We start from the raw sequence: 27,229 nt of genomic DNA, 5'->3' as shown, positions 1-27,229 counted from the left end.
TGAAACTATTCCAGGAATCAGGGTCTAGGGGGAAGGGAGGATAAAGGAGACCAGTAGAGGGGGTGAATTCAAGTATGCTGTATTTGATACATTGTCAGAATTTGTGCAAATGCCACAATGTACTCCCACCCAGCACAACAATAAAAGAAAAAAATATGCCTCAATAGAGCTGCTAAATTTAAAAACAAAAAGTACTGAACTACTTAAAATGAGTGAGTTGGCGTCTACAGGAAAGAGTACAATTTATTAAGTGATATAAGACTATCTGCTCTGTGGAACAAAGAAGCAAAGCAGTAATGAGTGACATTATGATATGTTAAAAACAGGAAGCAAGAGAAGCATGTAAGAGGGATTAATAGCAAAAGTTAGTAATGGGTACATCAATCACTCTCTCTAGCTCCTAAGCTAAATGGAAATTTCCTTGATCTCTCAAGTCTTCATTACATTTTCAATCTATTAAATCATTTTTTCATTTTTTTAAATGCTTATTTGGCAACCAATGTTATCTCAGATCATACTACAAGCAAATCTTATCAAGATTAGACTGGGACTACTGATAAAAGAGATAAAACAATATCTTTAGTGAGAACACTGTATAGATATAAATGTCTACCTCCCTAACTTAGGGAAGGCAATGTTCCTAGAGTGTCATTTCCCAGTCAAATATGTGCTCTTTTTAGGAATGATTTACAAAAATGTGATTATTTGCCATTGCCCCACTTTAAGTAATAATTATGTAATAATTATAAGTAATAATTATAACTAGAAAAGTTCTACACTCATGAAATTGTTCTTTAAAAAGTCAGTTATATGTTTTTCTTATTTAAACCCTTATAACTAAGTATAATAATTACAATAATAATAAATGTAATAACCTGTTTTACAAACAATAGCTAGCTAAAATATTTATATCCTTACTGATCTGTTATAATGTCCACAGACATAAGTTCAATTTCTTAATTTTGTGTAGGTTATAAATAAGCTGTAAATTAACTTTCATGTTTAATATAAAAATTAACATCTTTCTTTCTACCTTGTTTAACTTTTATTTACTGTTTGTCCTTGATTATTCCTATATCCCATTGTCTGGCTTTCTCTATGCATCATTAAAAAATGGTAATACCATTAAAAACAGAGTATACTCAATTTCTGGAACTGCTTTCAGCAGGTGAGCAGATTCTGATCAGATTTCCAAGTTCTTTGTGGCCACATGGGAACATCCACTCGGGACACAAGGGTGTGGTATGAGAGTTAATGGAGTTTCCTGAAGGGTAGGGAAAAAAGTTACAAAAGGCCATAGTGGGATCATGTGGAAGATGGAAGTAGAGAGAGAGTCTTTTCTCTTTCTAGGTGTTTTTAAAAATCTATGTTAATTTATAGGAAAGGAAGAACCTGGTGATTCCTAACCACCAATGATAATGAGTGAGAAGGGGCATGGGTGGTCCCTGGGCTGTGCTGTTATGGTTTGAGTTGTCACCACAACAGTGTGTGAATAATCTGTACACATTTACTATTGAAAAGAAGGCTCAGAGAAAGAGAAGAATGTTTAACCTGAAATACAATATTCATATGTTTTAAGAGTCTCAACCTTTTCCTAAGTCTAGCCTGCCTCATAACCAAGAAGAAGATAAAATGGGGCCTACATATACTACCCAAACACAGGCACATATGCACACAGACACATGAAAGAAAGTATATACATATACATCCATAAATTAATAAAATTAACACAGGGAAATGTTTTGTTTATTGGTCTTCTTATTAAAATTGAGTGCATGTTTCAGTAATAAATCGTATTCAAATCAGTGTTTTTGAGGCAAGTATCCTTCTCACAACATCCTTAAATGCTTGTTCCACCTGCTGATTCCTTAGAGTATAAATAAATGGATTCAGCATAGGAGCAACGAGGTATTGAGCATAGCTGCTCCTTCCTTTGCTGATGTTTTCACATACATGAAGATGCAGCTTCTATAGGAGATGGAGACAACAATCATATGTGAGGAACAGGTTGAGAAGGCCTTTTTTCTTTGTTGAGCTGAGGGGATTGTCATAATTGTTCTGAGTATGTAAGTGTAGGAGAGAATTAATGTCAAAGTGGTCATAAGAGTGAACAAAGCTAAAACAAAGCTCATACGCTCCAGGCCACTAATTTTTTTTATTTTGAACATTTAATAATGGTATAAGTAAGCAGCATCCCATTTCTTTCAGTTCATTGTACATTTTATTTCTACTTATTACAATGAATCCCCACCTTCATTCTTGATTTAAAACAAAGAGTCTTTCTGTTACAATTCAATTAGTGTAGTGTTTTTCTTGATTGATAAAAAATTACTAAACTATTTTTAAAAATCTACTTTGGCATCAAACAGCATGGTCAGAAAATACTTAAATATTATAAACTTATGCTCATATATTACAATCACATCTACAAAACACACTTTACGTGTTACTCAGAACTACCTTGGATATCCATGCCATTAACATGAACCTGGTCTTTCTAATTTATCAGTGCACAATGCACAAATATTAGGGGAACAATGGCACACATATTTCAGCTAATTTCTAGAAATTGTCATAATATATTTTCAAGTTTCCATTTATCAAATTAACCTAAAATATATACAGTAATCCCACCTTATTCATGGATTTAGTACATGCAATTTTGACCAAGCATGGTCAAAAAATAATAGATAAAAGCATCGAAAGAAATTTATAAAGCAAAAACTTTACGTTCACAAGCACACAGCAGACAAAGTAGCTGAGTTGATGCAAAGCTTCAGTCCCTCATTACCATAAGTCATGTTTAAATCATATGTGATCTGTCAAGTGTTTCCTTGCCTTTAATTTGTGAAAATATGCCTCCCAAAAAGTAAATGGTGCCCCCCCCAAAGCAAAGTAAAACATTATTGTAATCCTTCCAAACAAAAAGGGAGCATAATACACTTAATTTAAATGATAAAGTGAAAAAGCTTAGATTTATTGACAGGCAGCATCTCTTTAGCAAAAGGTGAGTGGCATTATGGGAAAAATGAGTCAAGCATCTGCAGCACAGCACGGAACTCTATGCATCCTGAGAATTCATGGTTTTTCTTCGATGGTTGTCTTCTTAGGACCATATACCCACGGATCCCAAGTCGATTGTGTGTAGTTATTATCTATGTGTATATGAAACAAAAAGAGATATGAAATCCACTGCATCAGAGAAAAGAAGATGAAAGATAATAGGAAAATGACTTGAAAATACTCACCTATTATCAAACTATGGGTGGTAGAAGTGAAACGTTGAACACAGAATAGTGTGCTCAATTCACTTAAATCATGTCAAGCAGTGGGTCAGTGGGAGATGGAGAAATAAATTTTTTTCTCTACTCCCATAAAACTGCAAATTCCCTCACAAACCCCTTGAGGTTTCATCTCAAAACACCCAGTGAAATATCTTCTTCTTGGGAAAGCTCCAACATTGTCCAACATCTAGAATTCTGAGATATTACACCATTTTAGATGGCAGTTTTACTCATATAAAATAAAAAAATTATAATTATTTGAACAGAATAGCCCAACCATCTACATTATCCTTCCCTAGGAAGAAAGTAAAAATATCACTTTTCATGTGTTTTGCTACACATAATTTCAGAAATATTCTTTAAGGCAAATAAATTCTTAATGTCTTTTGGGATAAACAGGAATTGGGCACTAATGAATTGATACAGAAGATCAATTTCAAAATTCATATTTTAATTGGTTGTTATATGACATAGGTCCCAGGAAAATACTGAAGAATTTATCCAGCAAGATGTTAGCTTGGTATCTATTATCCTTTGATCTTCCTTTTCATATGCTACATGCATTACCCTTAAAATCAGGAGGAAATCAGCTTAAAATATGAAAGGCAAAATAAGGCAGAGGTCTGTGAACAAGTACCTGATAAAACAACCTACAAAGCCATGCTGAAATCACAGGACACAACTGTAATAAGGTTTTACAACTGAAGCTTACATAGGGAATAAATTCAGCTAAGCCATTAGTGTTCATTTAAAATTGGAATCAACTCAAATTTCACATTTATGTTTGTTACCATTTCCAAACAGATCAACATAAGCATTGTGTGAATCTCATCTGTAGAACTAAGAAAGAATGAGGCAGAAATGATATCTGAGAGGCTGAAAACCTCCCAATTGTTTTTTTTTTCTTTTCACAAGGTCAGAATTTATTAAATAACAACAAATTCACAAGGTATGCCAATTTTGTTGGTGTTAATTCACCAGTACTACTGATGTCACTTGATAGCCTAAGCCATTGGCCACAAAGGTTCTTTTATTCCAGTTTTAGTTACTAATATTAACTCTCAGATCACAATTATGCTTTGTACAATAACAATATATAGGAAGTGCTAAGACAGGGTTAAAGAGGCTGCAGGATTCAGAGGGCTGTGCTGGAAGCCCAAACTCAGAACTGACACAGATGAAGGAAGAAGTTCCAAAAGGAGGGAAAGTCTCTGTAGGGAGCCAGAAAAGAAGTTCTATGAGCCACAAGGGCAGAGCTATTAGAGGCACAGAGCTGTCAAATGCAGGTCTGGGTGCAGGCAGTTTTTGATGTAAGATAAACCCATGAAGCTAAACAAATTCCAAGCAGGATAAACTCAAGGCAAACCACATCAAGACACATTATAATCAAACTGTTGAAAGTCAAAACCAAAGAGAATTTTGAGAGCAACAGACAGAAAAGTGACTCACTAACTACAAGAAATCATCAATGAACCTATCACTAATTTCTCATTAGAAATAAGCAGGTGTTTGCTTTGTTGAGAATCACTGTAACCTTCCTTCTGGCTTAGAAGAAGAAAGTACCAGGATAGTGAGTGATGTCTGCCATGGTCGCAGGAGAGAGTCTGCCATGGGAAGAGCAGTTCTTGGACCAGATCCTTTGAAAATCTCTTCCAATTCTATGGGCCTCTGAGTTTATGAAATCCAAAGCCATTTACCCCTAGACTTCAGCCAGTCTCCTGAGTTTCTATCTTGCTCAGCCCTAATTTAAGGCTATTCAAGCTATTTTACCAACTTCTATTCTGCCTACCCCCCGATGGATACACCAAGCCATGGCCACCTAGAATGTCTTTCCCATGAACATCCTCCAGAATGTCTCAGGGTTTCACAAAAATTTACATATGCAGAAATTTTCTTATGAAGAAATTCTAGACATCCTTCTATCATCGCTCCAATGCCTTTTCTGTCTCCCTATTACATTCCTCCTTTCTTTGATCTCAAAGACCCTCTTAAACCTTTCCAGCAACCTTAACTTACCTCTTTTTTCCATGTTATTTTGGTCTCTGTTTTGTTATCTTACCCTGTTAGGTGCAAGAGGCTCAGATAGGCCATTCCTTATCTTTGTACCTAACATACTGGATGCTCAGTAAGTATTCCCTCTCAGAGGAGAACTGCCTGATGAAAGGGAAAGTCTTATTCCTTGATGATGTTTGTCCTTCAGTCTCAAGCAGTAGGGGCTACTAAAATTCTCAGGTATAACTGTAGATGTCTGAGCTGCAACCATTTCTCCCTAAAGTCTCAGGGCAGCTGTTTGAAGTTCAGTCCATACAGAAGTAAATAAAGTATACAGAAGTGCATAAAGTAGGACCAGGTGACACATACCTGGTTTTGGACATGGAGTTAGGTGCAGGGCATTCTTGTGTTGCTGTTGTCCACCAGCAGCAGAGCTGGCCAGGTTAAGCATAGTGGGGCATGTAAAATACATTGAAGTTCTGCTCCCTTTGAAGATGGAAACTGTTTCTATTTAATAAGAGAGAAACAACTTTTCAAAAGATTTTTCTCCTCTTTTTTTATCTTCAACTTGCTGGCTTTTCCTATGGTTAGTAGCATAAATAAAAAATGCACATCATAATTTAAAAAAAAAAGAAACCAGGAGGCAATAGGTTCCCTTTTCTCATCACTCCCACCAATACTTGTCACAACTCTTATGTTTCATGATTGCCATTTTCACAAAAACAAAGTGCTATCTCACTATGTTTGTTAATTGCATTTCTTCAATGGGTAATGAGGTTGAGATACATTCCATATGCTTTTTAGCCATTTGTATGTCTTGTTTATAAAAATGTCTGTTATGGACATTTTCCATTTAATAAATTGTTCTATTTTTCTATTGAGTTGTAGGAGTTCCTCATATTAACCCCTTATCTGATATATGTTTGTATTTTCTTCCATTCTGTACTTGCCTTTTCATTATGTTGATTATTTTCTTTGCCATGCAGAAAGCTTTTAGTTGAATGTATTCATATTTATTTATTTTTATTTTTATAGCATGTGCTTTTGGTGTCCTATCAAGAACTAATCATTGTTAAGACCAATGTCAAGGACATTTTTTTTCTCTATTTAGATGTGTTAGTGTTTTGGGTCTTATGTTTAAATTGTTTATCCATTTCAAGTTAAGTTTTATAAATGGTATAAAATGAGGACACAATTTCATTCACTTGCATGTGAATATCCCGTGTTCCAAACACTATTTACTGAAGAGATTATGCCTTCTGTATTGTAAGGCCAGCAAAGGTGGTGACCTTATCAAAGATTAGTTGACCATATATACATGGTTTGTTTCAAGGCTCCGTATTCTGTGTCATTGCTCTGTATGTCTTTCTAATTCCAGTACCATACAGTTTTAATTACTGCAGTGCTATAATATAGTTTCAAATCATGCTTTGTTCTTTTCATAATTGGTTTGGTGTTTTAAGGTCTTTTGTGGTCCATTACTAATTTAAGGATTTTTTATGTCTTTGAAAAAATGGCATTTGGATTTTGACAGGGGTGCATTGTATACATAGTTTACTTAAGTAATATGAATATTTAATAATATGAATTCTTCCAATCCAAGAGCACATATTTCTTTCCATTTATTTACAACTCCAACTTCTTATAAGTATACCATATCATTTTTGCTGATTTCTAAAGTTAACTGGGGTGGGAGTATAGGTAAAGAGAATGATGGATGGGGTGAATTCAACTCTGATATTTGGAAGAACTTTTGTAAATGTCTCAATGTACCTACAGTGTGACAATAATGTGATAATAGATTTTAAAAAAATGTCCACAAAGAGAGAATGGATAAACAAATTGTGGGATACTTGTACAAGAGTATACTATATGTAATGAAGATGAATAAAGTAACTACTACTCAAAAATAAAATTATCTGGGAGGCATTCATAGAAAATATCAGAGAAAAAAGCATATTTGTCTTCTCATTTTGAATATTTGTAGAGTTTGCTTCTGTTTTGTGTGTTTTAGCATCCACTAAATGACCTAAAGTGAAAGTCTCTGTACTAATGAATACACAGTGGAGAGTGTGGCATTGTTATTTTTTTTCATTTCTATAAATGATATATTTCCTCTCAATAAAATTTCAGTTTTTCATTTAATATTTTTTTATAGTCCTGGCATGATTACTTTCTTATCCATTTCAATTAAGAGATTTTTTTCCTACTTTTCAGTTATGATTCATGGCAAATATTAATATATACTAAGATATTTTAAGTATTTTTCTTGTCTAACCTATTTTAAAGACAACATGATAATAACTTTTATCTGAAAGTTTCCTAATAATCAAATATGTTTGTGTTTCTCATTCTGACCTAGATAGTATCTTTTTTAAAGTATTGAACCATTATAGTAGGATTGTATACAGGGTAGATACATATATCTGATGGATATTTTAGTACATTACTAAGTGAATCATTTTTGCAATCATTTTAGAGTTCACAAAATATGTACTTCAAGTGAATTGTTTGTGCATGTAAATTTTAAAATATTAATAAAATCATGAATATTTTGGAGGCATGGCTTAGAACTGTATTTTTCGTAATTCATTTCAATGTTAAAAATATTCATTCGGTTTATCTGCTGCTCTATGAATACTTGCTAATTATTAAGTTTTCCTAATTTTTTTTATATTTTTGCATATAGCACCTTATTACCTTTGTATCACATAATTACACAATTTTATTGTTTTAGTAGTGTTCTTCTTACTTTCATTGTTTTTCACATATCTTTTGTGGTTTTCCATAACTTTTGTGTTTTCTTAACTTGAGGGTTCTGAATTTCACATCTATTCTTAGTATTTTCAGATCTATTAATTGAATAGTGCACTACTTACAGTAACTATTTTAAAACATCATAGGTATAAGATTTGTCTTTGAACTAACTTTACTTATTTGGACACCAACAACTTTGTTCTCAAATCACTATATGCATGATAGACAGGTTGTATAAATCCTGCATGATTTGCAGCAACTTCATGGGCTGAATTTTTGTGATCTTCATTTCTGCCTATTTGATAGTGAAAATTTATGATAATATGATATGCCAAAATTCAGAGTTAGTACATTTCATATAAAAACAGTCATTTCAAGTAACTTGACTTAAAGCACATCATTGGAGAAGATAATTTTTTCCAACTGCTCCAGGCATCAACAAATCTTTTTTGTTGTTTAGGATAGCTTGAAATACCTCATTTTCACAGAAGGCCATTGTTTCTCCATTATCTTTCTTTGTGGAAATTCTGAATATCTCCTTCAGGAGAATAGAAAAGTAGAAACAGCCCTTTCTTTAAAATTATCAGAAGCACAGATTTGTAAGATTTCAAATTAGATTCCCTCCAAAAATGAGTTGATGTGAAATTTCTTTAGGATCATTTATTTTCAGGTAGAATGTGAATAAGCTATATAGAGCTTACTGTGTATCTTTTAAAAGCAAATACCACCCATTTGTTTTATAGATACACCACACACTATCAAAATGCTTGACATAGACTGATCAAAGTACAGAAAAAGAGAGAAGTGAAAACTATAGGAAAATACATTTGAATGTAGAAAAAAATTTTAAAGGAGCGTTAACATGACTGTGAAATCTTTGACCAATTTGAACTCTACTCACCACCCCTTCTATTGTATTTCCTTTTAGCAATACCATTTTTCACTTACTAAAGATTAAATTAGCAGGTAATTTGTTTTTCTGATATGTTGGCTGTTTAATGTGAGTATCTTATCACTAGAAGCAAGCTCTGCTATTGTTTGACTCTGTGAGTACTTTATTCCTTTATGAATATCTATTGCCTAGAAAGTTATTTGTGATCTCAGCTATACATTTCAGAATGACTAGTGCTTGTCTACTGATACCATTCTTTTGGTGGAGTCCTTAAGGGCCTGTTTTACCTGCTGGTTCCTTGAGGAGTAAATAAATTGATTCAGCATGGGAGCCACAGAGGTATTGAGTACTGCTACTCCTTTGCTTAGAGCCACACCTTCTTTTGCAGATGTTTTTACATACATAAAAATGCAACTTCCATAGGAAATGGACACCACAATCATATGGGAAGAACAAGTAGAAAAGGCCTTTTTCCTTTGCTGGCTGGAAGGGATCTTTAGAATTGTTCCAAGGATGAGTGTGTAGGAGAGAACCACCAAGGCCAAAGTTAACCTAAGTGTGAATACTGCTAAGAAAAGTGCCATGAGCTCTAGAAACCTTGTGTCTGTGCAAGCAATCATCAGCATAGGAGAAGAATCACAGGTGAAGTAATCAATAATGTTGGAGTCACAGAAATTCAGCTGGAGGCCCATAATCACTGGGGGTGGGGGGAATGATCAGCTAGCCAGGAGCTGATTAAAAGATGATAGCAGACTCTGTTGCTCATGATAGTTGTGTAATGCAGAGGTTTGCAGATAGCCACATAGCGATCATAGGACATGACAGCCAGAAGAAAAAACTCTGGGGATCCCAGAAGGATTAAAAAAAATACTTGTGCCATGCAAGCATTTTAGGAAGTGGTTGTGTCCCCTGTAGCAATGCTGATCAAAAATTTAGGAGTGCAGGCTGTTGTAAATGAAATTTCTAAGAAAGAGAAATTCCTGAGAAAGAAGTACAGTACGTAAGAGCTTTCAAATGAACAATGGACTGTGTTAGCATAATGATGATCATGTTTCCACTTACATGCAATAAGTACTTGATCAACAAAAAGAAGAATATCATAACTTGTATCTCTGGGTTATCTGTAAGTCCCAGAAGAATAAATTCTCTAATTGAGCTCTTATTTGGAATGGCTAAGCTCTGAATTCTGACAGGTCTGCAAGTAAAAAAGAAGAATGCCAATGTGCAAAATGACTACAAATGCACTGGTAGTGTTCTTATTTTGCAGAAAAACCTTTCCTAGATGCATTCAGCAACATGTGACAAAACAGTTGTCCATCAGAATTGAGGGCTCATTTTAGAATTTGTTGACAGGGAGAAGATTAATCTGTGTTTTACCACATTAAAAAAAAAAAACATGCTATAATCTCAGCTTTGACAGTTCTCTGTCACGTATTTTCAATTAGTGCGTTAACACCCAGAAGAGATATTTTAAGTTATAAAAATGGGTAATGATAATCAGTACTTAGCTTCATTGTACTTGAGGAGGATTAAAAACTTGTCAGAAGACATGCATAGTAATTTTGAAAACTTAACCATAAATAAAGCTATAATTTTTTGATTGAAAAGCTTATTTTTGGGTCATAAGTCAATTTTTTTGAAAATGATTCTTGATATGTTCATAGAAACTATTTTTTTATAGGAAATTCAGCCAACTTCATCTGCACTTTGCCATTATGTAAAATTGGCACTGTTAACATTTTTCTGATTGAAGTTAACACAAGTACAATGTCAGCCTTTATTAATGAACAGGATCATCGTAAAAAATTTAAACTTGACTTCTCAAATATAATATAAAATAAATCAGGTTAATCCCACTGACTAAATATATTATTTCAGAAAGTTATAGCATGACAATTTTATCAAGCAGCTCTGCTTTGAAAAAGAATAATTTGATAACTTCCTTCTTTTTCAAAGATATGACAGGGAAAGGAAAGATGTGAGGAAGATAAAAACAATAATAATAACAATGGTAATAAATCATATACGATAAACTATAATTAATTTTATTCTCCTACTCTCCTACTTTCTCTTCTTTTTGTTATTATAAAAAAGTCTATATAAGCTTTACTCTATCCCCAGCAATCCTCCTAATGGGCTCTATTTTAGAGACTAATTTTGCAGATGAGCATTCAGAGCGGTGTGTCACTTGCCTAAGGTCACAATAAGTAGTACATGACAACAGGATAGCATCCATGTTTGTTTCCTACTATACCATTTCCAGAACTTAACTCAAATTCAACATCAATTTTATTTTATTTATGATTTAGTGAAATGATAATTCAAAAAATGTCTATGTGACCCTGATTAGTACTGGCCTCAGGATTCAGGGCTTTGTTTTATCTGTAAGGCCTGAGCTAATCTTGACTGATATTGACACCTGTAGTAATGTGTGCTAATAAAATGGAGATTTTGGAGTCTTGGTGAGGTAGATACTCAACATGTTCCTGAGTTGTGTAGCATGATCTACCACTGAAGTACTAGTAAGAGAAAATCCACGTTGGTGATTCTTGAGTGAACCAGAATTGTAATCTGTTTTAAGAAACAAAATTAAAGTGCGAGGCATTAGGAACCATGCAGATGACACTGGAAGGAGCAATGTGTCCTGTGTCTCTTATGTCTGCACTGAGCAATACCACTGAGGTTTAGCTAAGAAAGTCCTGCCTAACTTCTTCCTGAGTTGGGTGTTGTACATTTCTGAACTCACTTGTAACAAATTCAGGAAGACCTAAGCAGAAAATGTAATGCAAGAATTGGCAAAATGCCTTCATAGTACATTTCACTATGTTTCAGAAAGATAGGTAATAATGGACCCAGAATAAATAGACTCACTTTTACGTTGGTCAAATCGTTGTTTAAACTTAGTTTTCTTTTATCTGCAATAATAGATAAATGATGTTTTAGATAGATAAAGCTTAGAGCATTTTATATCTTTTATCAAATTAACTCACTTTTGTATAGCCACTAAATTATTTTTAAAAGTTTTTTACATAAACCATCCATTTCTTAATCCAAAATCCAACTGGTATAGAAATAGCCAATCGACATACTTCCAAAAATGTTGAGGGAGGATTTAAATGCCAGGTGTTTCATGATTTTTCTGACATTGTTTAATGACACAGGTTTTCCAGAACTCTTTTATCCCAAAGAAATCTCTTCACCTACAACACAATTAATTTTGGCAACACACTAATCAGGTTCCCTTGGGAGTCATTAGGTATTGAGGGAATATAGAATGTCACCTCTAATGTTAGGTTTTGCCTGAAGCAGAGAAAGATTGATGAAAGAATGATTACTTGATGGATAATTGTTTCAAATTATCATTCCAATTACTATTTTAAATGGCTCTCTAGCAATTTTCAAGGAGAAAACATGATTTATGAGGTTAGAATGTAATCATGGCCTAAAATAAACTCCAATAAGACATTCTATGGCACAAAAAAAGGTGAAAAATCAGTTTTCTGAGTAGACCTAAAGTTCTTTGGGAATGATCAGCCACTTTAGTTCAGTGAATTAGCAAAATATTACATTTTTCTTAAAATAACTACTTAGCATTTGAGAATTTAGAGAGAACAGATTAAAAATGTGACCCCAGATTTGGGTACTTTACAGTTTAACTTGAGATAGGTCATTAGCATAATGGATCCCAGGGTTCTAATTAACAGAATCATGGGAATGCCAGACCATGTGGCCCATGCTGTACCATGAAATCAAGGCTAAAACAGGACCTGGCACTGTGAAAACAGTGAGCATATGCGCCTTCTGGTTAGGAAACTTACATATGCTTTTCAAAATGAGCATATAGTTGTTCAAAACAGACACGGACGATATAGGAAAGCTGCATTAAACTGTTTCTGGGTAGAGATGGTATTGATGAGCACAACCTAATGATCAAATGCATAATTTTAATTAGGCAGTTTTAAGAAATGATTTAATAGCATTAAATGTCAGAAAAGTGTATACTGCAAAAAACAGTGAGGAAATAAGAGTCTAGTTATTTCATATTTCATATTTCTAATATATTTTAACTTGAACCAAATGTCTGCCAGTGTAATATGAACAGTATTTTCATATAAACACAAAAACTGAAAATAAAGAAAGGTCCACCAGGACATGAAATGTCCCATTCAAATGTTTTATTTGATAATAAAAAAATTGAGTATTTATTTTAAGCAAAACATAGTTATAAAATAGGTACATAATCAAGATGCAATAAAATTGAGAATCTATATACTATAAACATAAAACTCATAAAATTGGTATCTAGAAAAAATCTCCTTATTTGTTGTTTTGTTCACATTAGAAATAAAGCAGGAAAAGTGCTCATGCTATTGTTGCTGTCTGACTTTCCTATTGGGCACCTGGAGTCTGTTACAGTATCTAAAAGCTATTGAATTGTTTCATTACATTATGTTTGGTATGGATGCTGAATTTGAATTAATTTTATCCTTAAAAGTGTTCTTCTATCCATCTGGACTTGCCTCCTCAGGGAAATCTATGGGGATAAGTTGAAAAATGTGGTACCCTAGGTTTACTGTCTTCTTTTAAGAGAATTTTCAATCAAGAACAGTTTATTTTTTCCGTTTTTTGCTGGTACTAGGGCTGAGGTCAGGGGCTCACACTTGCTAGGTAGGCACTCTACCACTACCACTTGAGCCACATTCTCAGAGCTTTTTCTTCTGTGTTTTCAGGAGAGTAGGCCTGAACCGTGATCCTCTTACTTACACTTGCACATAGCGAGGAGGACAGGAGCATGACACCACACCCAGTTCCTTTTCTTGTTGAGATGGAATCTTGCTAACTTTTTGCCTGGACTGACCAGGATTCTTCCAATCTCTATCTCCCAAATACCTGGGATTATAGGTGTAATCCACCACACCTGACTGACAGTAGATTTAAACCAAAAAATAAGGTACCTTTTCCCTCTTCTTTGTAAATGTCATGTTTAGTACGTTTTGGGCACAAACTTTTTACACCTTACATTTACATTAAGCTTGTAAGAAAATATTTCTTTTTTACAACATGGCAAATAGAATTTGAGTCTCCATGATCCCTCATCTTTGGTCTTCATGCCCTTACACAATCTCTTCTCCATGAGTTTGCCAGTCTTTACCCTGCTTCTAACCAATATAGAATGGCAAAGATGGTGTGTTCTCACGCTTGTGTTTGTGTTACATACACAGACTCTTGCTAGAGTTAACATGTTCGAGAGTGTCTATATCCATTGCTAGCTCTGGAGAAGCTTTCTAAAATTCCACAACCATAGCAAATGTAATTCTGTCAACAACCTGAAAACCTTAGGACAATCTTAGAAGTGGACCCATCACCCCCAGTTGAGCCTCAGAAGGATTCCACCCTCATGAAACCCTAATTGCAGTGTTGCAAAACATCCAGGTTTCTTACATACAGACACTGTGAGACAATACAAAGTGTGCCCTTTTAAGATGTTGTTTGTGGTAATTTGTTATACGGTATAGAAAACTGTTAAACTTCACAGGATTCTTAGATTACTCCTTACTTTCGTATACAATTGGGGATGATTTTTGTGTTTTATTTTTATGCTGAAGGCTTGCATTGTGGGTATTCTTATTTACCCTCCTTTACAATATTATTGTTTTTAGATGTGTGGAAAAATTGAATTAAGTAAATGATCATTTTTATAAAGGAAATTAGATCATGAAAAATTAATTTTCCCCTGCATATCTTCAGCTGGAAAGATGGCAGAAAAGAAATCATTTATCTAATGAATGGTGAACAGTAAAGGCTATTCCTTTGTCTCTTACAATAGTAAAAAACAAAATCTTTTTTTTTTTTGATGGGACTGGAGTTTGAACTCATGGCTTCACACTTGCAAAGCAGGCTATCTACCATACCTCCAGCCCATTTTACACTGGTTATTTTGGAGATGGGTGTCTCTTGAACTATTTGTCCAGGCTGGCCTCCAACAGTGATTGCCCTGATCTCAGCGTCCCAACTAACTAGGATTACAGGCATGAGTCACTCATGCCTAGCTACCCATATAAAATCTCAAATAAAGCAACTCTGAAAAGAACATAGTCTTTCCAAATACAAATCACTATCTCTCAGACAATGAAATACAAGTTCAATTCATTATCTTCAGTAAAGGGAAAAGCAAGTTATAACTTTGTTCTTTGGGAAACATTTATTCCTCTTGTACTTCAATGAAAATTTTACCTTAATATCTTACAAAATGAGGTTTAAACTATAAAGAGCACCATAAAATAAAGTAACAGGCAAGAGAAACACAATAATAGTTCCTACTAAGCTGTTTTTCTGTAATTGTCTATGAAAGCATCATTGTTATATTATAGAAGATTTTCTTTTTCTTTCTTTCTTTCTTCTTTTTCTTTTTATTTCTTTTTTAAAAATATGTTCTGCAGTCCTGGGTATCAAACCTCTAAGACCTCTTGCCTACAAGGCAAGAGCTGTACAACTTAGCTAAACCCACAGCTGTGATGATTTCCTATGGTGTGCTTGTTCACAAACAGCATCAATATTTCAATAGCTGCAGACAAAAATCATTTTTCCTTCTCCAAATATGTCAAATACATAATGGCTAGACTGTGTTGCAACCAAGACTCAATTTAATACAGTTTAATATAACTTAAATAACAGCAGCAATTGTTGAGAGTTAATTAGGAAAGAGAATGATGTAGAGGCTACTATATTCCTCCATTTGTGATGAAGCAATTTACTATATTTCAGGGCCCAAAATAAGTCAATGTATTTTACATCAGTCATAATAGAGTTGCTTCAATTATCAACCTTATCATTTATTTCATTTTTCTTTACCATTTTAAGTTCCATATAAAGAGAATACATTAACTCACAAAAAGTGAAATATTTTCTTTTTTGTTAAATATTAAATTATAGGCATTTTCTAAAATATAATCAACTCTCCATAAAGAAAATACTTTGCCATACTACATATATATATGCATATATGTATATATATACACATTCTCATATGTGTTTGTGTGTGTATACATATATATATATATATATATATATATATATATATATCTTAATCAATCACTGATACTAAAAACAGAATTTTGGGCCTAAGGATCAAAATCCTGAACTCCTGGAATTTCATATGCCAGGTCTATCCACTTGCTCCTATACACCAAATAAAGAAGCATGATGAAGGGAAGAGAAATAAGTTTTATTATACTGCTTGGAACATGCCATGGGAAGAGGCAAAGTAATAACTCAGCCCATCTTCAGCCATCTTTGGGATACAGACATAAGTTTTAGCTTTAAATAGACAAAGAATTAGGGGCAGGGGGCAAAAGGTCTGTATATTCAAAGAATCCTAGTCACAGGTGTGTTCTGGTTGACCCTTATCTCAATCTGAGGATTCTGGAGAAGTTTCCCAGAGAATTTGTTATCACCATCATCACTTGCAGGGAGCAATCTGGTATCCATGAGATGATTATTCCTGCTCCACGGTGCTTCTTCATTATTGTAGGTAATTGTTCTTATTTGGCAGGGGGTTGTCTGTCCTAAAAGGTTCCACTGTTCCTTAGGGGTAGTTTCAGTCCCTTGTCAGGAGAGAATGTCTCAGAGCAAAGGGCAATGGGTATGAAATGGACTCAGAGATGCCAAGCTTTTCTCCTGTTTTTAGTCAGTTCATATGTTGAAGTAAGGAGTCAGGCTTTTTCAGCAAAAGTACTTTAAGTACTTCTTACAATATCAATCTGTAAAAATCCTCTCTGGTTTCTTTGTGATCAATTAAAGTTTTTGTTTTTTTTCATTAAATTTTACTCATCTACTATAGCTTTCTTAATAATAATAATAATAATAATAATAAAGACACAGAAATCATTTACTTTTCTGATTTTCCTGTGATCTTGCATTATATTTAGTGCAAGAGTAAATCATGTCCATGGTTTAGAGAACATGTATCCAGAAGTCTAGCTTTTTATTCTTGTAAAAGATTTTATTTAATTGCATCTATTATAAGATCATCTAAATATCAGGTATACTACTGCTTCCTGGCCATGTTAGTAGTATACAAATATTCATGCTTTGAATAAATAAATAAAACAAATATTATGAGTCAATTTTTGCATATTGAATTAAGGGTTGTAAACAATATTGTCAAGATAGATGTCAAAGTTCCTTTCCTTTTTTTTTTTCCTTTTTCTTTTATTATTCATATGTGCATACAAGGCTTGGTTCATTTCTCCCCCCTGCCCCCACCCCCTCCCTTACCACCCACGCCACCCCTTCCCTCTCCCACCCCAATACCCAGCAGAAACTATTTTGCCCTTATTTCTAATTTTGTTGTAGAGAGAGTATAAGCAATAACAGGAAGGAACAAGGGTTTTTGCTGGTTGAGATAAGGATAGCTATACAGGGCATTGACTCACGTTGATTTCCTGTGCGTGGGTGTTACCTTCTAGGTTAGTTCTTCTTGAACTAACCTTTTCTCTAGTACCTGTTCCCCTTTTCCTATTGGTCTCAGTTGCTTTTGAGGTATCTGCTTAATTTCTCTGCATTGAGGGCAACAAATGCTAGCTAGTTTTTTAGGTGTCTTACCTATCCTCACCCCTCCCTTGTGTGCTCTCGCTTTTATCATGTGCTCATAGTCCAATCCCCTTGTTGTGTTTGCCCTTGATCTAATGTCCACATATGAGGGAGAACATACAATTTTTGGTCTTTTGGGCCAGGCTAACCTCACTCAGAATGATGTTCTCCAATTCCATCCATTTACCTGCGAATGATAACATTTCATTCTTCTTCATGGCTACATAAAATTCTATTGTGTATAGATACCACATTTTCTTAATCCATTTGTCAGTGATGGGGCATCTTGGCTGTTTCCATAACTTGGCTATTGAGAAAAGTGCCGCAATAAACATGGGTGTGCAGGTGCCTCTGGAGTAACAGTCTTTTGGGTATATCCCCAAGAGTGGTATTACTGGATTAAATGGTAGATAGATGTCTAGCTTTTTAAGTAGCCTCCAAATTTTTTTCCAGAGTGGTTGTACTAGTCTACATTCCCACCAACAGTGTAAGAGGGTTCCTTTTTCCCCACATCCTCACCAACACCTGTTGTTGGTGGTGTTGCTGATGATGGCTATTCTAACAGGGGTAAGGTGGAATCTTAGCGTGGTTTTAATTTGCATTTCCTTTATTGCTAGAGATGGTGAGCATTTTTTCATGTGTTTTCTGGCCATTTGAATTTCTTCTTTTGAGAAAGTTCTGTTTAGTTCACGTACCCATTTCTTTATTGGTTCATTAGTTTTGGGAGAATTTAGTTTTTTAAGTTCCCTGTATATTCTGGTTATCAGTCCTTTGTCTGATGTATAGTTGGAAAATATTTTCTCGCACTCTGTGGGTGTTCTCTTCAGTTTAGAGGCCATTTCTTTTGATGAACAGAAGCTTTTTAGTTTTATGAGGTCCCATTTATCTATGCTATCTCTTAGTTGCTGTGCTGCTGGGGTTTCATTGAGAAAGTTCTTACCTATACCTACTAACTCCAGAGTATTTCCTACTCTTTCCTCTATCAACTTAAGAGTATGGGGTCTGATATTAAAATCCTTGATCCATTTTGAGTTAATGTTGGTATAGGGTGGTATACATGGATCTAGTTTCAGTTTTTTGCAGACTGCTAACCAGTTTTCCCAGCAGTTTTTGTTGATGAGGCTGCTACTTCTCCATCGTATATTTTTAGCTCCTTTATCAAAGATAAGTTGGTTATAGTTGTGTGGCTTCATATCTGGGTCCTCTATTCTGTTCCACTCGTCTTCATGTCTGTTTTTGTGCCAGTACCATGCTGTTTTTATTGTTATTGCTTTGTAATATAGTTTGAAGTCAGGTATTGTGATACCTCCTGCATTGTTGTTTTGACTGAGTATTGCCTTGGCTATTCGTGGCCTCTTGTGTTTCCATATAAATTTAACAGTAGATTTTTCAATCTCTTTAATGAATATCATTGGAATTTTGATGGGAATTGCATTAAACATGTAGATTACTTTGGGGTGTATCGACATTTTTACTATGTTGATTCTACCAATCCATGAGCATGGGAGATCTCTCCACTTTCTATAGTCTTCCTCAATCTCTTTCTTCAGAAGTGTATAGTTTTCCTTGTAGAGGTCTTTCATATCTTTTGTTAGGTTTACACCTAGGTATTTGATTTTTTTTTGAGGATATTGTAAATGGAATTGTTTTCATACATTCTTTTTCAGTTTGCTCATTGGTAGTGTATAGAAATGCTAATGATTTTTCTATGTTGATTTTATATCCTGCTACCTTGCTATAGCTATTGATGATGTCTAGAAGCTTCTGAGTAGAGTTTTTTGGGTTTTTAAGGTATAGGATCATGTCGTCTGCAAATAGGGATATTTTGACAATTTCTTTACCTATTTGTATTCCTTTTATTCCTTCTTCTTGCCTAATTGCTCTGGCTAGGAATTCCAGTACTATGTTGAATAGGAGTGGAGACAGTGGGCATCCTTGTCTGGTTCCTGATTTTAGAGGTAATGCTTTCAGTTTTTCTCCATTAAGTATAATGCTGGCTGTAGGTTTGTCATATATAGCTTTTATAATGTTGAGGAACTTTCCTTCTATTCCTAGTTTTCTTAGAGCTTCAAAGTTCCTTTCTTAATTCTTCCTCTGTTGGAGAATGAAAGAGCTCCCTTAGTTCAGACACTTTTAGAAGCCTAAAATTTTCTTATATAACATCTGAATCCTATTATAGGAATTAGACAGATTCCATTCTGACATCAACATTTCAGACTTCCTAATAAACACCATAATTAGAGTCTTAATTAGCCTTGTTATTTTGTTTTAAGAGGTAACGATGAAAATAGTCAATTAGTGCCTTTTCCCACAAGAATCCTCAATATTTCATATCAGCTGTGAGTAAAAACACTCCTTATTGTTAAAGAATAAAGCTAACCTATGGTTATTGGAAACAACAATTTTTAGCGAAGAAAGAATGAGTGACTAAAAAAAATTAGTGACTAGAAAAAATTAGTGACTAAAATACTTTTAAAAAGAAATAAGAAACAAAAATAATAAAACAACATTTTGATACTAAGAAATAACTTTGATTTCCAGATTTTAAGTTAGGCTGAACCCAGACAAAATCATTTTATTTTTAGGGAAATTTATAAATGTCACATGTATGCTGGTTGGAGAGGGAGAAAGAGAGAGAGGGAAAGAGAGGAAATAGGAGAAACCACAAATGTTTATTATTTAAATATCTATGGAATTCAGTGTGAACAAGAAAGGTCTCTGTTAAAGTGATGAGGCAAAGACAAATATGGGTTAAACAATTATACACCTTTTTTTAAAAATCATTTTGTGTTTTTGGTTAATACTCAAGAAAAAAAGTTTCACAATGCAATCAGCTGGAAAACCTTTGTGGAATTCCTGGAAAGTAAGTATTTTTGGTGTTTTGATGTTTGATATACAAAGAAATTGTTATGTAATCTATTCTGTTAAGAATAGATGACCATAAGATTAAGTTAATTAAATTCAGAATCAGAGAAACAAAGAAAACATTTGTGTCCATCATGATTAAAGATTCAAACAAGAGTGGCTGTATTTGTAAAATAGCACAGAACTATAAACAATAATTTTCAATAGTTCTTATTAAAAATTGACTAGTGCATACTCCTTTTTACTTAGTATGAAATTGGGTACTTTAATTTGAGTATAATACTGAATGTAAATTATTCTTACATTGATAAAGCTACTCATGAATTATAACTGGCAGAAAAATTGAGTAAACAAATTCTGAATCCCACATAAAATTTCAGCTTGATATTTGTATCTTAATTTTGAGGTTAATTTAGTATTGGGTGTAAGATTCATAAATGTATTTTTTCTTTTGGAAATTTCTAAATGACAGCATCAAAGAGCCCCAAAACTAAACAGATGTACATCATCAGAAAGTAACAATTTAAAAAAGATTAATTGTGAAAATTCATTGCTAATTAACTAATCTTCTAAAACTGTAGAGGTCTGTAAACAACATACATGTTCCTGGAAGAAACTAAGTACAAAACTGCTTTAACAATAAAGTGATGGACCAAGCTCAACTAGAAACGTTTTCCTGTGGTGTCAGTAAGGTTGAAGGAGTTGTGTCTCCCAATCTTGGACAAAGTGTAGAGAAATGTAGAGGTAACTTATAACTGAAAATGATAAAGTCATTCTTTTCCAATGTAAAAAAATCTGAAAAGAGAATTAGGGAAATGAGTATCCAGAAAAAGAGATGAAATCAGTAGTGCTGAGCCTGGGGTTCTGAACCCTAGATAAAATAGTTAAAAACTATAGAAGGGGGAAAAAAGCATTCAATTGAGTTACTCTATTCATTTCTCTCAAAACCTACACTCAAAAATCATTTTAAACAAAGATTCTCTATTTTTTCCCAGGTCTGATGGAATCTAAACAGAATTTAATTATGAGAAACCACACAATTGTGACAACATTTATTCTTCTAGGACTAACAGAGGACTCAAAGTGGCAAATTGTAATTTTAATTTTTCTGTTTCTAACATACTTATTGAGTAACACTGGAAATCTCATCATTCTGCTTCTCATCTTGTTGGATTCCCACCTCAAAACACCCATGTATTTCTTCCTTTGGAATTTTTCCTTCTTAGAAATCTCATTGACATCTGTCTGCATCCCCTGATTCTTGGTTAGCATAGTGACTATGAACAAAATGATTTCCCTTGAAGCCTGTCTGACACAATTGTTTCTTGCCATTTTCTTTGGTGTATCAAGTTTTTCTTGTGGCTGCCATGTCCTATGACCGCTATGTGGCCATCTGCAAACCCATTCATTATACAAACATTATGAGCAGTAGAGTCTGTATCCAGCTGGTTGCTGCCTATTATATGAATGCGCTGTTAACTATCTCTCCTGGACTTATCATAGGTCTGGGGTTGGAATACTGTGGTGCCATTATTGAGCACTTTTTCTGTGACTATTCTCCTGTTCTGAAACTCTCCTGCATGGACACAACAGTCATAGACCTGTCAAATTTTATTTTAGCCATCATTACACTCCTGAGTACCTTGACACTGGTACTGTTCTCTTATGCAAACATCATAAGAACAATTCTGAAGATCCCTTCTGCCCAGCAGAGGAAGAAGGCCTTTTCTACCTGCTCTTCCCACATGATTGTTGTCTCCATCTCCTATGGCAGCTCTATTTTTATGTACATCAAGCCTGCTGCTGAGGAAAGGGTATATATAAACAAGGGAGTAGCAGTACTCACTACTTCAATTGCACCTGTTCTAAATCCTTTTATATATACCATAAGAAATAAGCGAGTGAAACAAGCCCTAAAGGATATAGTAAAAAAATGTACTTTTACTACTTTTAAATACTAACTTTGGCTTTTATAGAAATATACTACTAAAAATATTGAAAATTATACCCATATATTAGTGACTGTTTTTCATATATATTTGTTATTTTTATATTATAGTAAACTATAATAACTAAAGCCACCCATATAGTCATTGAATCTCCTCCTGGGTTTTTATCCTTTTAATGATATTGCTTACCTCTATGATATTCTCTTATGCAGGGCAGGTATAACTTCCTTCTTTTAACTTAATTCACTGATTTTTTCATCCTCAAAATAGTCCACTGTGAATTTACTTTGAAAACCCCATACCTCCAGATTTGTCCTGAACTCTTCAAATATTAGCATTGTATTTGAGAATTTCTAGGAAAAATTTCTTTCTTATGGCCTATAATGTTAATAATTTATTAAAATATTGTATTTCTACAAACTGTTTTTCCTTTCTGCCTACTTTCCTTTCTTCTTTTTTTCTGATTATTTTTAATGTAATTATAAATAATGGCAATTATTTTCCATGTTTTCTTTCTTCTTTTCTCATACGTATTGTATTATATTTTAAAATATTTCTTCCTTGCTATTCTTTGATCTCAACCAAATATGTAAAGTTATATACTTGTATGGCAGAATGATATAAAGAATATTTATGCAACATATGTGTGTGTGTGTGTGTGTGTGTGTGACACATTCCACTATCCCCTCTGTTCATTTGAATTTCTGAACTAAAGAAATCAATGAAGAAACAGGACCATCCACACAGCGTATTATCAATATCTATCCTCTCAATCTTATACGTACATGTATTCTACCAAACTCCCATGGATCACCTCCACTGCTCTCCACAAAACATGCACTTTTAGGCTTTTTTAAAAGACCATGGCCACATTTATTGGAGATACACGATCATGAGCAAAAACATCACTCTTTCACATACAAGAATGATAGCTGGCTATCAGTCTCCTTTGTTACAAACAAAACAAGCAACCTATCCTCAGATTTTGGTAACAAGGAAGGAAGAAGTTTTTATCTACTATTATTTTCAAATGGGCTCATTTTCTGGAGGTGATTTTTTCAGATACCCAGAATAAAATCGAGGATTATCGTATTTATTTCTTTTTTCTTTCTTATAATCTCATTAATTTCTATTTAATTTTTTGGTATTTTTCCTATTTCGAAATCCATATGTTAAATTCTTTGCTAACTGTGTGCACATATTCCATGACAGTCAGTTATCATTATTTGTTGACTGCTATCCATCATTATTATATTCCTATAGACAGAAAATTCAAAGACAATTTAAGAGGTTCTTTTCTTAAATCTAAAAAGTTTTGCCTTTTTTTACCTTCCTATATCAATGACTACTTCTCATTTTTTCCATCTTCCAAAATGACTGAAATTTCATCTAATATTAGCTGCACTAATGCTCTTTTATTAAAATTTGTACACTTTCCATCATTAATAATACTTTACTATGGAGTCTTACAAAAAGAGGAAAAAATATATGATTTAAACTTTGTGCCTTTAACTAAAATTTCCTGAGTTACTTTTTCTGTAAACTAGGAATCTACAAAGCAAGCTGTACATTTCAAAGCTTGAGATATAATTTCTAGGCATTTTTTTCATTGCCAGGACCTCTGTAACAGCCCAAGTATACATTACTTCTGCATGAGTTACATTGTAGAGGCTCTGTTTAAGTGGGAAAATTATACAAGTGGAAATAATGCATTACCTCATTTACAAGGACATTGGTTTTTATTTGCTTCTGGTGAATTTAAAGACAAGCAATAATGGAAGAGTTATATCTGATTTTGAGGGTTGAATTTAGGTTTCAATATGTATATACTATCTTTGTCAATAAAGAATCAATCAAAGTAATCTCTGGAGCCCCAAAATGTAATTTGCATACTTCCTTTGAGTTTTATCATTTACACTATTTAAAAGTGTCATAAAACCCTCCAATTTCCAGGATTGTGTGCCACTATTTAAAGTAATTGATTTCTTTTTGGTACATAATGAAAATACAAATCTTTGAAAGCTTTTTTGATGTAAGTAACATACAATAGACAGAATTTAGCAAATAGATTCTGAATATATATAAAATTATCAATCCTAGATGAATCTTAATAAAAACCAGAACTAATTAGTCCTGAATTTACATGCACACTAAGTATGCTCCATTAACACAATATTTATCCATGAAAAATGACTAACATTGTGTCATCATATAATTCAATTACACATTCATTTAATAAATGTTTACATATTTATTCAGTTAATAAGCATTTATAATTCATTTGAGAATCTGTAAATACAGTATGGAACATGTACACACAGAATAACTATGTAGAAAAAGTATAACCTAATGGACTATGCCTTCAATGTTTTTCTTATAAGAAAACTGATCAGATGATTGAAATACCTCATCCTGTCTTTATTATTATAATTATTTTAAGTGAGATTTAAATTATATTAGATACACATTTTTAACTGCACAGCATAAAGAATTTTGTCAAGTGTGCATACTGTGTAACCACAAAAGGGAGACAGTCAGATAATTAATAAGAAAGAAAATATGTAAGTATATAACAAAATTATTGGATCAGATATATTGTAGAATTTAATTAACAATTAGTAGTTTAATTTTTCCACCATCACTGGAATGGAGAAAAGATTATCTGAAGACTATTATCTCTCATTATTTTTGCTATTTCCTTAGGAGTAAGCTTGATGAAACAGTAAATCACGTTTTAATCTTGAATAAGTTTCGATAAATATGGTGATTGTATTTTCTTATGAAAATCAAAGGGGGAAATTCCCCAGAGATAGAAACATTGGGGAATGTACAACACACTTAAACAGAAACATTTTTAATTATGTAGCCTTGAGAAGTGCTACTTAGGATGACTAAGAATGATTGAACCATAATGAAGATCTCTGTCTTAACTCACTAATGTAGAAAGATAAAAGGAGTGTATTTCTCACCCTGTATCAAAATAAACAGCTAATGAATGACAAATGTATGACTTCTATTAACCTCATGAAAGAACTGTGATTTTGTAACCAGAAAGTTTAGCACTGGTATCCACATTTGTTCTTGAGTCCAGTGAGAGAAGAATTCAGGCAAGATGAGAAACATAGAGAAAATGATAGTTAAGTTTATTGGGGAAGAAATTTAGTATTATGAGAAAAAAGTAAGGAGAAATGAGAAAAAAACAGAGAAAGATTTCCTTCTCACCATGCAGAAAATGTTAGTAAAGATTAAATGGTGGACTTCATCTCTAGTTTTGTCCTTTCTGAGGTGGAAGAATATAGGTGGTCATGTCTAGCAGCCTCCAATCATTAAGATAATGGATCTGGGTAACTAAGATGGGTGCTAAAACAGGAAGATATCATCTAAATCTGCCCAAAACACTGGAACAATATTTGTACTTTGGGACTTTCTTTTGCTAGCTATGCCTTTGTTTTTGTTCCTTCACCTATCCAAGGATCCTACAGCATGTTAACATCTCAGAGAAAGGCAGATGTAGATAGCCCCTTTAAGTCTCCCTGTTCTTGTAACTTAACATATAAAAGTAGATGGGAAAGAGTGGTTATTAGCTCTGGCTATTTAGATTTTTCTTTCTCATCTCAATGTCTGAGGCTGGCTCTTTTAATATTTATTAAAATATTAAAATTTCCTACCTCATCCATCACTAATTGCTACCTAACATTTTCAGTGCAAACAAATAAGTCTTAAAGAGGTCAAGGCCAGCAGGGAGAAATTGAACCCAAATATTTCCTTTTTTTGACAGAAATTTCCCACCATAAAATACTCCTACAAAAAAACCTCAACATTCAGGTAGAAAAGTTTCACAACTTGTTAAAAGGCACCTTGCAGACATATAGAGACATTTGACATGGCAAACAAATCTGGATTAATATTCTCTAACATATGTTTGCCCCATCAAATTGAGTAATGGATATTCACTGTATACTTTTGGCTATGATAAAATATTATTTATCTTTGCCCATAGTTAGAGCTCTACACATTGGCACTGTGTGTCATGTCAACCATTTTTTGAGCAATTTGTTCTATCACTATAATATACTCTTGAGTCACCTTTTTATTTACTTATTCCAGACCTAGAATAATTTTTCCTAGGATCCTTAGTTATGTTTACTGAAGAGTCATATATAGAAAGCAGTTATAGCTATAAGTGACACTTTTTGGTTGCATCCTGAAAGTCTCTGGAAAAAATCTAATTCAGGTTTTATTTGTTTGAGTTTTCCTTATTTCTCCAGTAAAAACAGGTTCTCTACTAATCTTATATTAGCATTATCCATCAGTCAATTTGATGTAAATAAATTATTGTATAACTAAATGTGTAAGGATAAACAAATCTTCCCCAGAAAGGGTATCAAGTACACATGTAAGTATCACTCCCTCCAGATAATAGAGATAGATTTCCTTCCCTGAAAAACAGACTGGACAAATCTTCCCTCCACAAAAGGGTACCACTTGTATATTTAGGTATCACTCACTCCGGATAATTGAGTTAGATTTCACTCTCCGAAGAACAGATTGGATTTAATAACTCTTTCCCAAACAACAGCATATGGAAAGGGAAAAAGTGTAACTTTGAATGCAGAAACACTGGAAGCACAATCTTATACATATGATCAAAGCAAACATCACTGGTGGTAAATCAGATTGATACCACATTCCCAAGAAATGACTGGAGAAGAGCACTACCTCATTTCTGCAATATTCTTCACAAAAATTTTAAAGCACCATCTGATTATGAGAAAATATGAGACAAATCCAAATTGAAAGTTATGTTACAAAGTATCTCAAATGGTAGTGTATCAGCTTCTTAAGGCTAAATTAATAAAAAGCTGCAAACTTGATAGTAAAAGTTTATTCTTCCACAA

General features: G+C 33.6%; 2 pseudogenes; one reads left to right on the top strand and one right to left on the bottom strand.

Annotated features, from left to right (window-relative positions):
* Window positions 1–1,797: 1,797 nt before the first annotated feature.
* Window positions 1,798–14,167, bottom strand: LOC141425923 (olfactory receptor 6C65-like; annotated as a pseudogene).
* A 7,239-nt stretch (window positions 14,168–21,406) lies between these two features.
* LOC109674381 (olfactory receptor 6C74-like) lies at window positions 21,407–22,343 on the top strand (annotated as a pseudogene).
* Window positions 22,344–27,229: the final 4,886 nt, after the last annotated feature.

This window comes from Castor canadensis, chromosome 8 (assembly GCF_047511655.1).
Source record: "Castor canadensis chromosome 8, mCasCan1.hap1v2, whole genome shotgun sequence".
NCBI lineage: Eukaryota > Metazoa > Chordata > Mammalia > Rodentia > Castoridae > Castor > Castor canadensis.
This window is presented reverse-complemented; position numbering and strand designations above follow the sequence as displayed.